Source organism: Scardinius erythrophthalmus (genome assembly GCF_964197995.2).
Source record: "Scardinius erythrophthalmus genome assembly, chromosome: 10".
NCBI classification, from domain to species: Eukaryota; Metazoa; Chordata; class Actinopteri; order Cypriniformes; family Leuciscidae; genus Scardinius; species Scardinius erythrophthalmus.
In genome coordinates this window covers 6164526-6181200 of record NC_138230.1, presented here as the reverse complement: position 1 = coordinate 6181200, position 16675 = coordinate 6164526, and positions in this window count along the sequence as shown.

The following is a 16675-nucleotide window of genomic DNA, read 5'->3' as shown; positions in this document are numbered from 1 at the left end:
TCTTCTGTTGCTTTATGGTCAGGGACTATTTTTTTTTTCTCCAGCGGATGGAATTGGCTTTTAGTGATTCATTTTACTTCATGATAGTTGCATAGATACATATGTTTCGGGATTAATATTTGTATTGCGTGGTAACCGTTTTATAAAAACAATAAGGTACTCTAGGCTAGTGCTGTATCATCTGAATAAGTCACGGCTGAAGGGCGTTGTTAGGCACGACGCGAATATGAAACATTGGCCGAGGTTCTCGGTTAAAGCCAGTGGGTATTAATGTCTGGCTATAATTGTTGTAGAAATTGTGTTAGCCTACTAAGACTTCTGTAACGATACACCCAAATAGTTGAATTTCCAAAACAGCCTAATACATGAATGAACCTCATCGTCGATTATGGTCTAGCCTGGGTCTAACATCATAACTAACATGGTCAGGCTGGTTGTTTCCATGTTCTAATGCTGCGGCAGCTTCCCGCAAAAGCTCACTAACAGATTTCGCCATATCTCGTCGTCTCGATTACAATATAATCACATTTAAATAATTTTGTTTCACACATTCAACTCATGCACAAGGGACGATGACTTAGCTTTACAGAAGGCTTGTCTCAGCGCCGTTACTAGAATAAGCCACACCCACTCATTAACATATAATTTGCATGCAGGTTGTCTTTGAAAATGAAAACGAAAATGAAAACTGTGAAATAAAAGAGGAATTAAAATGAAAACGAAAATTTACATTTGTATTTGAATTGTGTCACTATTATTGCGTGAGCGTTACCAAAGAGCATTGTAAAAACTGTATTTGTAGTTTCTTTTTCACGTTTGGCTTTTCATTTTAATATTGGCAGTCTTGCCTTGAGACTGTAGTGGAAATGAAATGTGAAATCACCAATTGCATTTTATTTTTCAATTTGACAGGGATAATGCTGTGAAAATGAAATCATTTAATTTCATTCTCAATTTTGTCACATTTTTTTGCGTACTGTTTTCTGTAATGAAATTGTTAATCTGGTTTTAATTTTCATTTTAATCATTTAATTTATTTATTTAAATTTGGCAGAAAATGCCTTCCATAGGTACAATGGTGTTTCATGTATTCAGAGTTGTTTACAGTGTTAAAGAGATGGATTCTCATGCTTAACATGGCCAAAGTTTTTTTAAAATATAATAACTAATAACGGAGAATTTCTGTGCCGAAAATCTTACTTCCGGGTTGGTACAAGTTTCGGCTGTTTTTTTTTTGACCGTGGATCTAATGACGTAGACCAGAGTGGAACTCCTTATATGAGCATTTCTCCCGGAAAAGCGCGACCGCGCACCTCAACGCGCTTCAACAGGAAATCATCGGCAGCGCTGCATAGTGTCTCCAAAGTGTTTTTGGTGAGGGAAAGCTTACCAAAGAACCCAGCGTTAGGAACAGTGGATGCAGAAACGAGTTGTGTAGACTGTTTGTTCCCTGCATTTCGACGATGAATGTTTTATAAACAAAGCCCAGATCGACGGATTCTCTCTATGGCTCTGGCTTCGCCCACACGGCCCGCCTCCAGACGCTCGTTTTTTTCCGAAAAGACTCGGTACAGCCTATCTTTTCTCTTATAAATATAATAAAACTAAAAGACTTTTTGGAGATATGAAGGATGCAATACTACTCTATAGGTACTCAAGATTAACAGGAGATTGAGTGAAAATGAGCATTTCACCCCCCCCCCCTTTAAATTAATATATGTATGTTGAACTGATTCAACATTTCCATCCATTTTGGTTACACAACAAAAACTCAATTATAAACTTTATGTGATGGATAATGATCAGTCATGCATAAATGAAACGGGTTTATAATTAACTATTTTAATCTATTTGACTTTATTTAAATAATCATGTTTTCAAAATGCATCTATTCAAATTGCTTAGAATCAGCATAAATCTGTTCATTTTACAGTAAAGGGATACTTCACTGATTAGCATTCAGCTTTGTATCAGTAGAAACCCAGTAGTATTCTCGAGTGACCGTGCTTCCCTCCCTCATATCCCCCTGAGACCAGACATTTCTGTATTGTGTGTCTGGTAAAAAAACTCAGATGATGCAAAAATCGTCATTTATCGTCATCAGAGGCTCTTTTGTCCAGAGGCGAGAGACTCCAGCCAGTAGGAGGAGCTGTTCTGCATGTCTTCAACTCGCCCATAGGGGGATCTCACCATAGATATCATATAATAAAGGCTAGATGTCTCGTCCGCGCTGCTGGCCAATGGAGGTCGGTGTCCGCACACGGCGGCCATCTTGCCACAGGGAGCTCGCTCACTCGTAACATGGTGCATGTACTTTTAAATAACAAACGTCATATACGTCAGAGATGTAGTTATGACACTGCATACATATGAATAATTATAACAATGGACTTCCATATGAAAGAATTATAGCCACGTTAATAACGTTTGTAAGGAACCAAACCGTTTGTAAATCCGTCAAGATTTCAGCGAGATAAGAGGATTTGTGTGCGTGCTGATCACTCACCTTAATTCACAGCTTCCCTGTGGCAAGATGGCCGCCGGTGATGCCGGAAGTGACTCCGCCTTAAGACATCTAGCCTTATATGGATATCTATGGATCTCACTCACAGAATGTACAAATAGTGTCAGCCATCTTTTTTTGGAAGCTAAGCTAACAGGCTCTTGGTCTGTGGAGAAAGCTGAGTAGTAGGGGTGACCATCCTCTTTTTCCCAGACATGTCCAGCCATCGAGATCGTCCAAAATGTCCGGGATTCGGCTTTTGCTTTACAGTCGCCATTCATTGTTTACATGCACACCTTTTGTTTCAATCGGACTGAATTCATTCCGATTGGTGAATCTGAATATAGAGTTTACATGAACGCTGAACAAGTGATCGGTTGATGTGCATTTTAGCATTGCTAAGGAAATTCCTGTTTTCGTCTCGGTCGGGATTCGTGTGAAGCAGAAAGCATGAGCTGCAAAACCGGTGTGCTGAACAAATGAGTCCTATTGAAGAGATGAGTCCGAGCTTAGGACCCAAGCAATCCGATTGGTTCAAAGCTTGTTTTATGGGTAATCGCTTTAGTGCCTGGTTACAAATCATACAAAAATTATAAATAAACAACATATTTGAGCTTCAAACAACTACATTCTCGACTGACAAACTCTTAAAACTACATTTTGTGACACAATAACAGTAGTATTTTTAAATTTCGCGGTCTTTCTCCTCTGCTATTGACGCAACTTTAGATTTTAAATATTAACTATAGAATATATACAATTTACATATACAACATACAATTTAATTTAATCTTACCTTGCAGTGGGATTTAGCATTCTACATAAAGCTACCACATAATTACACTAAAACAGCTCACGTTAGCTACAAGTTGTCGCGAGAACAGATTTAGATCAGGCATACTACTGGCATACTGATGGGGTCCTAAGCTCGGACTCATATCTTCAATAGGACTCATTTGTTCACCACACCAGCACGTATGTGTCAGTGTCAAATAATGTAAACATAATGAATGGCGACTGTAGAAAGCAAAAGCCGAATCCCGGACATTTTGGGCGATCTCGAAATCCTGGCTGGACATGTCGAAAGACAGACTCGAGCTGGGGCGGACTAACTCGTCACAGAGACTCACGATAAAACAGCGTCTTTTCAGTTTCGAGTCACTAGTAGCCTAGCTGTATCATTTCTCCCGATCCTGCCCTCTGTAACCGGTAGGCGTGGCTTGGGAGTGTCCTCAGCGAAGCAAGTGCATTCTGGGAGTTGTTGTCTTTCATCCACATGAGCCAAAAATACATTTTCTGGCTTTTCTCAGTCTAGAAGGCTCCAAATTCAAAAATAATTTCACATTTCTACTACATAAATGACCCAATTTAAATACACATTCATCTGTCCAGCGGTGAAGTATCCCTTTAAGCAGGGTTCTCAAGTCTCACGCATTGGCCGTGAGACACACGCAATTCAACCACTTCACACGCTCACATGCCGTGCATTTCTCACGCTGAAAAGGCAATGCCAACCAAGTTGTCCTGCAAGCTTTATATATATAACGTTGTATACGAGGCGCAGGCACACAAAGTGAAGTTTCCTGCTGCCAGCACGTATCTCGGCCAGATTGCGTTCGTTACTAGGCAACATAGGTGTGCGAACACACGGAAGTTGACGGAACATTCTCGGCCACCGTATGTTCGTTACTAGGTAACTAACAACATCGTGCAAACACACGTCAAGATGGAGATAGGTTTGAACAAAACCAAAACTAGAAACAGGTTGGCTCTTGACAGAACACTATCATCCATTATGACAGTGAAAATGTCTGGCATCGAGCCACAGTGCTTCAAGTGGGAGCCCCCTACCCCTGTTATCAAAGCATCAAAATGTGCAACAAACACTTACAACACAAAACACATTTCATAAGCTGGAGTGTGTACTCTTGAGCAATTTGTTATATTTTTGTATTTCTTGTATATTTGTAATTTTGAAATATAACATTAAAGAGTATATTTGATGTGATGAATTGCTCTGTCATTTATCAGATTTACCAATTGTTATATTTCAATTTGTGCTTGTTAATTAACTTTAAGTAAACCTAACTTAACTATTCCTCTAACCCATGGGCGTCGGAACCATTGTATATGAGTGGGACATGATATGGACCCACTCACTTTTACCGTCTCTAATTCAGCGAAAATATCTGCTCACTTTTCAGTCAAATCCGTTCCACTTGAGGAATGACCTAATAAATTAAACTCCATTCCGCGTTTTAGCTACAGCTTTGATTTCCACACTGCTGCTCAAATCCATTCCACTTGGCTTAGGCTATTACAAACCCTTACTTATGCGCATGTGCTGTCCTAAGCGCGAGTCTCAGGTTCCTATGGACATACGAAGTTTAAAACATTTAAATTGACATATCAAGTAGTAATTAATGTATATGAATCTTAGTTGATTATAGGCTATTAGAGCTGGTTGCTGAGAGGCGGACACGCGCAGAGACGGCAATTAACACGCTGTTTGATTTGTGATCGCGCTGTGCTTATATTCTATTCATTTGAGTATATATTGTACAAAGCTTAAATCATTTAAACATACATACAATAATATACAATATCATATAGTAGAACATGTATATCTGTAACAATCACGAGGCTGGATGCAAGTGCAAGTAAACGCTTTATTTGGCAAAGGGAATAGATGTGGACACAACTCAGATTTGGGACCTTGGTAGGCAACTCGGTGGTGGTGCTCGGTGATCCAGTGCAGTCAGTCCTCGGTGGCAGTGCGCGGTGATTCAGTGCAGAAGTGTGGGAATCCAGACAGACGTCAGTCACGAAGACACGAAGAAAATCCACAATCCAACGAACAACACGGGAACAGGAACAGGATCACACACCGGGGAAACACCACTACGCTCTGACAAAGACAGAGTGAAAACAGAGGGACTAAATAGGGTTAGCTGATCAGCTGCAGCGATCATCGACCCCGCCCACATGCACACACACACACAATGCAAGACGAGACGAAAGGAGACAGTGAATTAATAAACCGTGACAATATGATGTAGTAGCCAATTTGAGTTGATATTACTCTTGCCAAGCTCTGATTTCTGAGAGATGCACACATAGACAGATTTGCGCTCGTTTCATTTTTACTCTCACTCATGGGCGTCAGAACCCATTAACGCTGCTACAGCGTTAATTTCCACCAAACCCTTACTTTTCAGGCTAGGCGAGCCATTGCGCGAGTCTCAGGCAGGGGTCCAATGTTTCATAAAAAACTGAAGCTTCCCCGGGCGCCGCCATTGATTAGCAGACCATCACCTGCTGTTAGCATCCCATTGACAGCGAATAACTTTACATCTGAGGCGTTTAAAGACTCCATTTGTCCATTATTTACTTCTAAAGAAACACGACAATGTATAAAAGGCTCCATTACCTTGTATCTTACGTTATGGCCCCGTAGAAGCAGTTTTTGTAAAAGTAGGCTAACGATTGCGTCATAACCACGCGACTCTCTGTCGCACAGTAGAGAGATTACCGTATGGACAGGATCAGAAGCTCGCGGGCAATCAGGGGGACGTGGAGGCAAGATGACAAAATAATTAATCAGAATACCTAGCAAAAGTTTCTCCTGCTCTTATCTCATGGACATCTCCTACTCACACTCTCCGTCTCTGCAAGTTTCGGAAGGGAATGATTCAGATTTCTCTCGGCACAGCTACTAGAAGACAGACGGGTTACTCACGTCACATCCACATCGTCAAGCTCAGTGTGAGTCTGCGCAGTACGCTCAGCCATCAGGAAGAAGAGCTTCTAATTGACTTCACTTGTCTCCATTGAATCCAGTGGGGTCGCTGTGTCCATTTATGTTACTGTCCATGGTCTCAGGTTCCTTTGGGAACCGGAGCTTCTAACAGATCGACCAATCAGCGATTGGCTCTTTTACATAGAAGGTGGGATAGTTTATTAATGTATATGAATGTTAGTTGATTATATAGGCTATTAGAGCTGGTTTGTTTGCTGAGAGACAGACACGCGCAGAGACGGCAATTAACACGCTGTTTGATTTGTGATCGTGCTGTGCTTATTCCATTCATTCGAGTAGCCTATCATATTGTACAAGTCTTAAATCATTTAAATATACTTACAGTATAATAATATACAAAATCATATCGTAGAACATGTACCGGTATATGATGTAGTAGCCAATTGATTTAAGGCACTGATTGACAGTGATTTAGTAAACTGTTGTAACTTGAATAACAGTTGATATTACTCTTGCCAAGCTCTGATTTCTGAGAGATGCACGCATAGACAGATATTTGCGCTCATTTCATTTTTACTCTCACTCATTCACTTCACTCATCATTTTTGCATGAAGATTTTAGATAAGGTATCTGGCTTTCGGGAACACCCCTAATCTACTCCAGTAAAAAATAATCTGGAGGATGAGTCAACCCACCCACATTTTTCTTTGCTTCCGACGCCCATGCTTTCACTCATTCACTTCACTCATTATTGCATAGAGATTTCGGGAACTTCAGGAACACCCCTAATCTACTCCAGTAAAAAAAAAAAAATTGGAGGATGACCCACCCACATTTGTTTTGCTTGCTAAAGCCAGGGCCGGCCCTGACCAATTTGCTGCCCTAGGCAAGATTTTACCTGGTGCCCCATGCATCATCACAGCCCACTTCACCCCGTCATTGTGTTCATGATTATTTAGCCTATATATATATATATATATATATATATACACACACACACACACACACACACACACACACACATTACACCCTAAACACTAATAGCAAGAGCATTACATCTAGCAAGTAAGTCAAGTCTCCTTTATAGCGCTTTTTATAATACAGATTATTTCAAGGCAGCTTTACAGTGATAACAGGAAAATAACGCAAAAAAGTTTGCTTCTCCTGTACAGCAGATCTAGAAGAAAATAGTGTCATAGTCCAGCTTAAGTAAGTTCAGTGATGGTTTAATTTTGTTGTAAATAAGTTATTAATTTAGTTCATTTATATCACTCTGGATAAAACAGTGATGTCATCGTCCAAATGACATTCATGTACAAACTATTCATGGAGCACCAGCAAAAGTGTTTGTTTTCCAGTTGATTGTAGCAATCTTCCACTAAACTATGGCACGTTTCATGTTTTCACCATGAATGAAACTGAGAAATGTCTTCTTTAATGTGAATTTTGCATAAAACATTGCTATTTTAATAAACCTGAAAATAAATATCATTACTAATTTTGGCAAAAAAAAAACAACAACAACAAAAAAGCCATATATCCCCCCAAAACTGCACAAGATTAAAACATTAATTAAAAAAGTGATAGTAGGCCTAAATGCGTCTAAAAAACATGATTTGATTGTTACAAAATCACACTGTCTGCGGCCTCTGGAGAACCCAGAACAACTGCTAGCATAAAGTTTAAGGTAAAAATAACTGCCATTAAATTATAGTATCTTAATACTATGCAATTAGATAAACTGTTCATTCATTCCATCACTTTACCTCTGTCTTTATCCCCTTTTATCCTCTTCTCTTCTTTTTGACACTGTATCTATTGCAGACTATAATGCTCATTTATAATGTGTCATGTAAATTCGGCCATCCGTCACAATCAGGAAACTTTCACCGTGTCTAGAGCTGGCAGGCCCGTTTTTACAGGGGTGCTCGAGTGTGTTAAGCCCCCTTAAACAAAAGCAATGCTCTCTACATTGGATGCGGCGAGAGGCGACGCTACACAACAAATTACCAACAACTGATCGTGCGCGCTCTGTTTCTGACGCACTTCAAGCGCTCGCGGGGTGGGGGGAGATTGATGCGCCAGAGCGGAGTCGGAGGACTTAGTTAAGTTTTTGAGTTTTTTTGCTTTATTTGGTAGTATTTCGAATTAATGGTTTTAAAATAGTATTAGTAAAAAAAAAAAAAAAAAAATCACTCGTTCACGCATTTTGGCGCCCCTATGGATGAGTGGCGCCCCTAGCATTTGCCTATTCCGCCTATGCCTAGGGCCGGCCCTGGCTAAAGCCCATGCTCTAACCAACCCATCACACTAACCTGGTGTCAGGAGATTTAAAGCAGATTTTGCTGATCATTTGAGTCTCACATTATATCTAAAAATCCAATTCAAAGTTTAAATTCAATGATATTTAACTGAAAAACAAGACAAAGACTCACTGAGAATAGTTTTTTTTTTTAATCTCTTTTTTTAATCTCTTTTCAACGTTTCTGTATATTTGAGGGCATTCAAACATTGGCGCTCACTAATATCACAGACAATTTATATAAGAGACATGCCACTTCCTCAATCCTCAATAGAACCAAAGAGTATAGAAGCCCAAGAGGCGAAACTCTGTTGTGTTATGGGTAACAGTCTGTAGATGGCGCTGCGGAGGCGCGTCCGCCATTATGGACTGAAAGCTGCTGAAATCGTTAGCGCCAGTCAATGGCAAAATCCATTTTAATAGGCGTTTATAGTTCATGTGTGCACTTGCTAGATTGCACATCTTTTTTGTACCTTTCCGCCTGTAATAGGACATTCACAGATTGTTTTTGTTCTTCCCATTGAAACGTTCACTGTGTGCACTTTCACTGAAGATGTTGAAAAAACAAGTTAATATTTTTGTGATATTCTATGTAAAATATTAACTGTCTTTAGAAATGTTCATTTATAATTTTATTTATTTATTTATTTTTCCAAATCATATATATGGTGATGTTCACTAATTTCAAAATCAACATTTGAATAAACATCTTATTACTTATATCTTATTACTGTGTGTCTGCCTATAGCCTATATTATTTCATGAATTTCTGTTAGTCATATAACTAGGAAAATGCATAATAGAACATAAATATTGATAGATTAAAGTTTTGCAGTAATTTTATAATTTTATCTTTGCAAACCGTAAGTGGTAGGCTAATGAAGCCGATTCGGTGGGGGACATACCCTTACTAAAAAGTACTATAGGAATCTTATAGTATTTTGGGACAAAATATTATAGTAATCTTATAGGAATACTATAGTAATTTGGGACATACTACAGAAGTACGATAAGACTACTATATAAATACTGTAGCAGCTTTAAAATATTATAGAGGTATTACAGAAAATCACAGAAGTATGTTATGTTCTGTAATACCTCTATAATATCCTAGAGCCGCTATAGTATTTCTATAGTAGTCTTGTAGTACTTCTATAGTAATATTTTGTCCCAAAATACTATTTTCCTAAGGGTAATTAGGCCATGCATAACCAACACATAGACGTATATTTTCTGTCATTTAACGTCATTTAACGTTGGTCATCCTCATTAATGTATTTTAAATTGTTTTCATATTGAGATATGACGGCCAGAAAAAATTAAGTTATGTTAAGTTTTTGTTATGTTAAGTTTTTCAGTGCCATTGACTCCCATTATTTTTCGGCGTTTTCCTTCAGTTTTCAGTCCATAATGGCGGCCGCGCCGTCACGTCATGGGGGCAACTGTTGCTATGGAGCGTTCTATTGAGTTTCGCCTCTTGGGCTTCTATACTCTTTGATAGAACTATATAAGGTAAACCCGTAACGGCAAAGATGGCGGTTGTATGAACATGTCCCGCCCCTCCCGCTGGAAAGCCAATCATCTGCTTTTAACAGTCAAGCCGGGAAACATTTAAACCTATCGTCTGGTTCCACTGACGCATGCGCACAGTAGAGGTTTTGCGACAGCGTAGTCGATTTGGGGACAGCGAGTTGTTGTGTGTGCAAGAGATCAGTGACAGGGCGCATATTTAACTGAAAGAACCAGATGGAAAGGACCAGAGCCATAGAGAGATGGTAGTGATGGCAAAATGAGGCTTCCTGAACCACTGAGACCTCGCAGCCCATTGCTTCAGCCAAAGGTTCATTACTCGAAGCTTCATTCAGAATTGCTCACTAGTGACACCTAGCTACTGTGCAAAGAAATAGCAGACAAATTAATTCATTCTGAACCAGTGTTCAGAGCCACGCTCCCTCCCTAATTTTATAAAAAAATATATTTTTTTTTTAATAAATTTTTTTATATTTTATAAAATACTTTTAGAAATACAAATATTTATTTGTAATGTAAATATACAAATAAATATTTACATTTATTTGTATATTTTAATTTAAATGTATATTTTATAAAAATATTTTTATAAATACAAATATTTATTTATTTATTTTGTAGGCTACTCACTGTTGATGTCTGTAACCTTTCATTTGCAATAATAAAAAGACATGATCAGACATTTGTCCATTACTGTGTGTGTATAATATAAAATATGTATCTTTCTCTGTCTGAATTTACTTGTGCAGAGTCACACACACAGTTTATTAATTATTCATACATTTTTTGGATAGTGACAGTATGAACAACAACAGTGACACTGTGTTGAGTGCAGTGCTTATGTTAGAGGGAGTGTAATAAAGTAAATTTATTCATTTAGCAGATTATAGATAACAGATTAAAGTAAACTGCAACAGAATAGTCCGGAAGGAAGGATTACAATAGATTTTTTATTGAGAAACAGAATTATTTCAAGTGTGTTGGGGTTTAGACGATTCCTCTTATTGGACAAAATTTCTCTAGCCTTGGAAAATATCCTTTCACAAGGAACAGAGGATGAAGGGGAACGTAAAAATGGCAGTGGTACAAATGAGGACACTGATGCTTCTGTTGAGCCCAGACAGGGGAGGATTCCCTCTTTCTTGCTGACTCCATTACCAGGAAAAAGAAGAGTCACAAAAAGCAAACACATCCAAAAAGGCAATCCAAATCAAAAAGCAGTCCAGTCCAGATGCAAAAATCCAGAGCAATCCAAATAATCTTATCTAATTAAGACTATAATATAGCTAGGCCTACTATAATAATAATATACTATAACTATTCTAACCTGATAATGTAATAATATACAGCCCTCACATATGACACAACAGTTATCATCTAACTCTCTGACTCTCTGACACTACTACAACTTCTTCTACTACTCCTGACAACACCCACAAGGAGGCGCGAGTTTCGAACCGCCTTTTATCCGGAAGCGACACTCAGACCGAACCGATGACGTATCCACACAAACCGAGGCCTCGTTTGTCATTAGTCACGTGATTTTTACGTTAACGACACAAGCCTCGAATCGCGGCTTCATCTGGCACGCCCACTTTTTCTCGACACACGCTCCGACGCCTCGGTTCAAATGTCCCATCACTAAGAGATGGTTCTGGAAAGGACAAGCAGAGAGAGAGAGAGAGCCCCGGTCGCGCGCGCGCGCGCGCTCTCTCTCTCTCTTCGGAGCCAGGCGAAAGTGTAAACAAAACATCACCGTCTCCAAATCAAGCGCTGTCTTGCTCTCTCTCCCGCACGCATATTAATCAAAACAAAACGACATGATGGTAAAAGGTCGGAACGGAAGACCAAAGTTTCATGTTGGAGCATTCGGAGATTTTTTCCCCTGAATTACCGCTGGGTGTGAGTTTTGTGCTAAAATACGTTGCCTTATCTGCGTTCCGCACATTCAGCTGACATAAAATTACTCTTTAAATAAACGAAAAAAACCTATCCAGTGATGTAATGTTTTCTGTGTTGACACTAACCTTGTGGGGTGTCCATGTTCTAGCTGCTGGGATAATCACACAACAGTATGACACGTCCAATTCGCGAACTAATGCCTTTGAACCGATTCATTTTAATGAATAGTTAAACCAACTGATCTTGTTATTACTGATAAAGTGCAAACCTGCTTATATTTAAATAAAGAAGAACAATATTGACATTGAATATGCACACCACCGGCATTCTGGATAGAGACGTAAATGAAGTTGGTGTCGTGAACCCTTGCGCATGCGTAGTATAAGTATAACCTGTGGGGGAAAAGGCGTTTTAAACCTTATTTTGGGGCAAAGTCATCAAACTTTTTCAGCGATTTTTATCATATTTTAATGCTGTGTCTATACATGCAGTTTTTATGTCCCAGTGACCAGTGAAAGTGCAGTTCTGACTCTCTGCCCATTCATTTAGATAGGAGCCTGGTCTTGTTAGTCCGAAATAGCTGCCCGGAGGCGTTGCCAAGATGGCGGCCGAGTGGCACGACTTGCCTAAAAGGACTTTGCTAATATACAACTATTGAAATCTCATTTTGATCGTTTGAAAAGGTTGATCATTATTTACACAGCAGAGTAATTCTGAAATGTCTTGTTGAGTCTCAGAGTTTATCGCATCTCCTGGAGAGATAGTGAGTGTGTTTGTGTACAGATTACCCATGAGTCTCCATCTCTCCGCTTCTGATCCAGCTCTTCATACGATCAACATCACACTCTCACTCACGTCTGAAGCAAAGACGCTGCACACACACACACACACACACACACACACACACACACACACACGCCGCTTAAGGTCAGGCTTCTGAGAAACAACAAATGATGAGAAGCATTACAACAACAAGAACAATGTTACACACACACACACACACACACACACACACACACACACACACACACACACACACACACACACACACACACACACACATTCAGTTTCAATATCACATCATCTAAAAACAGATGCTTTACAGAAAACTCAGCGTTTCCTCAGTTCCCATAAACAAGAGGCGGAGCTGCTTCATATCTTGTGAACACACACACACACACACACACACACACACACACACAAAAGACTAAGAGAACTTTGACAAACACTCACTCTCTCTCTCTCTCACACACAAAGACTCTCTCTCTGACACTTTCTCTCATACACACACTATTCTCTCTCACACACACTCTCTCTTACACACACACACACACACACACACACACACACACACACACACACACACACACACAGAAACAGACACATCCACTCTCTCTGTCTCTCTGTCTCTCTCTCTCACACACACACACACACACACACACACACACACACACACACACACACACACACAAACTCACACTCTCTCCCTCACACACAAACTCACACTCTCTCCCTCACACACACACACACACACACACACACACACACACACACACACACACACACACACACACACACACACACACACACTCGCGCACAGAAACAGACACACCCACTCTCTCTCTCTCTCACACACAGAAACGCGCACACACACACACACACACACACACACACTCAAACACACACAGAAACACACTCACTCCATGTATTAATTTTGCACACACATGAATGAACAGATCATCTCATCACCTTATTTACACTCAATCTGCTTTATATCAGCAGCGTCATCAGAAAACAGATCCGGTTCTGATCCACACACACACACACACACACACTTTTTTCTAAGAATTACACATGCGATTGCGAGAAAAAAGTCAGAATTGTGAGATAAAAAGCAGTAATTGTAATACTGACATAAACAGCACATATGTGTCCGTGAAACTGATTTACATCATTAGGTTTGATCAACTTTAATAAATCTTTGAATTAGTTATTTAATCTAATCAGATACACACACATGTACATGTTCAGATTAAAGGTGTGAAGGAGACCGGGGCTAGTTGTCACACTAGTTACCTATAATCAATATTTCTCAGTTTATTGTTTGACTGTCCATTTCTGTGTAGACACAAACCGCGATGTCTGCACTACAGAAAGCTTGTGAACATCTCAAACAGGGTTTCTAGTGTTGAATGAGTCCATTAGAGCGCTGGTCCTGCTCGAGATGCTGTGAAGAAACCCTACAGCTGGTGTGTGTGTTGGTGTTCTCAGAGTGTATCGCCTCGCGTTGATGTTTGTGTGCTGAACTTCAGGAGAACCGCGTTCAATCGATGTTGCAAGCGACAGATTTCACGGTCATTCGCTCTCCGATTAAACACAGCAAACGCCGTCAAACCACAGAGTTCAGTCCATTACACCGTCTCACTTCTAGAAGCGTGGGGTATTCGCGTTAAAAGCGAATGATTAAATACAGTTTTTTACCATCACTTTGCTACTATTTTCAGAACCTTGATGTCATTTTTCAAAACCCCTGACACAAAACTCAAAACGGTTATCACTTGTAACACAGGCTGTCTAATGTTCAAAACATTGCATTGTGCATTCACATCTTTAAAGAAATCTTGCACTTGCACAATCATTGGTTCAAAAAACAAATTTACTGTGAAATACCATGGAAACATAACTATAGATCACCCACACACAAGCAACCGATAGTTTCACTGTGTCATTGTTCGTACAATCATTAAATATTGTAGAACAAAATAAGTGATACAGGTTTCATTATAGTAGCCTATTACACGTACAGTAAATACATCTCTGTAAAAGCACTGCAGTAGTAGAGAGAATACTACAGACACAGTGGAATCACTGAACAAAGTTTGTAATATATTGATGAAAAACACTACAGTACAATCACAACATAGGGTTATTTGAATCAAAGCAAAAATAATTAGCTATGAAATAGAAAAGAAAAGACAGTACTGTAAAACATCAAATGCAGTGTTCCTCAACTTGTTTGCTTGTACTGTAAGAAACAAAACAGGAGTGATTACTGTACTTCTACATTGTCATCAACTCTGTGTTGTGGATTTGGCCACAGGTTCTCATCTACATCACAATGGATGTTTTCATTAGCCAAAATATTAGGCTACATCCATGGATATTGTAGTCTAATTGGTTCATGCTCCATGCTAATTGGTGACAATGAATATCGTTATCTTGAAACTTTCATGATTTAGTAAACATGGAAGATTGTTTGTCTGTTTCCATACAACTATGCATTAAGAGTAGTTACAGTTACTTATCATTTTGAGCAGTTGTATCAATTGATAGTTAGATCAATGTAAGGAAATGAATAGACACTCATTTGAAATGTAATGTGTGAATTGCCTTTTGAAATAGCAGTACTTTGATGTTAAGTTGTGTCATATTGAACAGGTGATTTTTGTTGAATAAACAAATGATTTAAGTTTTATGTGTATTGTATCCAAGCAATTGAGAAAAGGGTTAGAGTTTTGAAAAATGTGCATTTTGATCATTGGTTGTGAGTTTTGTGTCTAGAGTTGTGAAAAATTACATCAAGGTTCTGAAAATAGTAACAAAGTGATTGTAAAAAACTGTACTAAAAAAAGTTTTTTATTTTACTGTCAAAATAAAAAATGTACTAAATTAAAACAAAAATGTCAAATTAAAATAATAAACATACCAAAAATAAAGTACAATTATCGTGCAATAAATTTTTTTTAAATAAAACAAGAAAAATGAATGAAATCATAAAAATGTATTAAAAAATGTAATACTCATTTTAAATACAAATTATTTTTTAAATAAAAATGATAAAAATGACTAAAATATGAAATTTTTTATTTGAAATAAATAAAAAAAATATAACATTTACTAAAAAATAACATTTTATTTTAAGCGATTCAAATAAAATTTGTTAGGTGGTTGCATATGAATCCCTTCTAACTAAAGAGCTTTGACACTCTTGGATGTGAAGATGAGGACAGTAGAAGAATAAGATGAGCTGGATGGCGTCTCACACACGTCCTGACACTCGTTTAACTCTGTTCACTGTTCAGTGTCACTGAGAGAATGAAAGCGTGTGTGTCCATCAAACCCCACAGATGGAGAGTGTGTGTTGCTCTGGGTGAAGGCTCTGAAGGGTTCAGTCGGTGTGTTTGAGTGTTCAACATCTGCTCGACCCGACCGGACCTCAGGTGAAGGTCACCTCACATCATCTTCCTCACATCATCTTCCTCACATCATCATCCTGCACAACTGGAGAGCTTTGGTCCTGTTCGCTGAGGCGTCAAGCGTTACGCCTGTCTTCAGTCTTCAGGGGTTTTCTTGAGGAACAGAACGTCACATTCCTCTATGACTACACTCTACAAGTGTGGACTTGACTGACATGGGGAAAGTGCATACTTCTGAGAGTGAGTGTGTGTGTGTGTGTGTGTGTGTGTGTGTGTGTGCGCGTGTGTGTGTGCGTCTGTGTGTGTGTGTGTGTGTGTGTGTGTGTGTGTGTGTGTGTCTGAGAATGAGTGAGTGAGAGAGAGAGTGTGTGTGTGTGTATGAGTGTGTGTGTGTGTGTGTGTGTGTGTGTGTGTGTGTGTGTGTGTGTGTGAGAGACAATGTAAGAGGGAGTGTGTGTGTGTGTGTGTGTGTGTGTGTGTG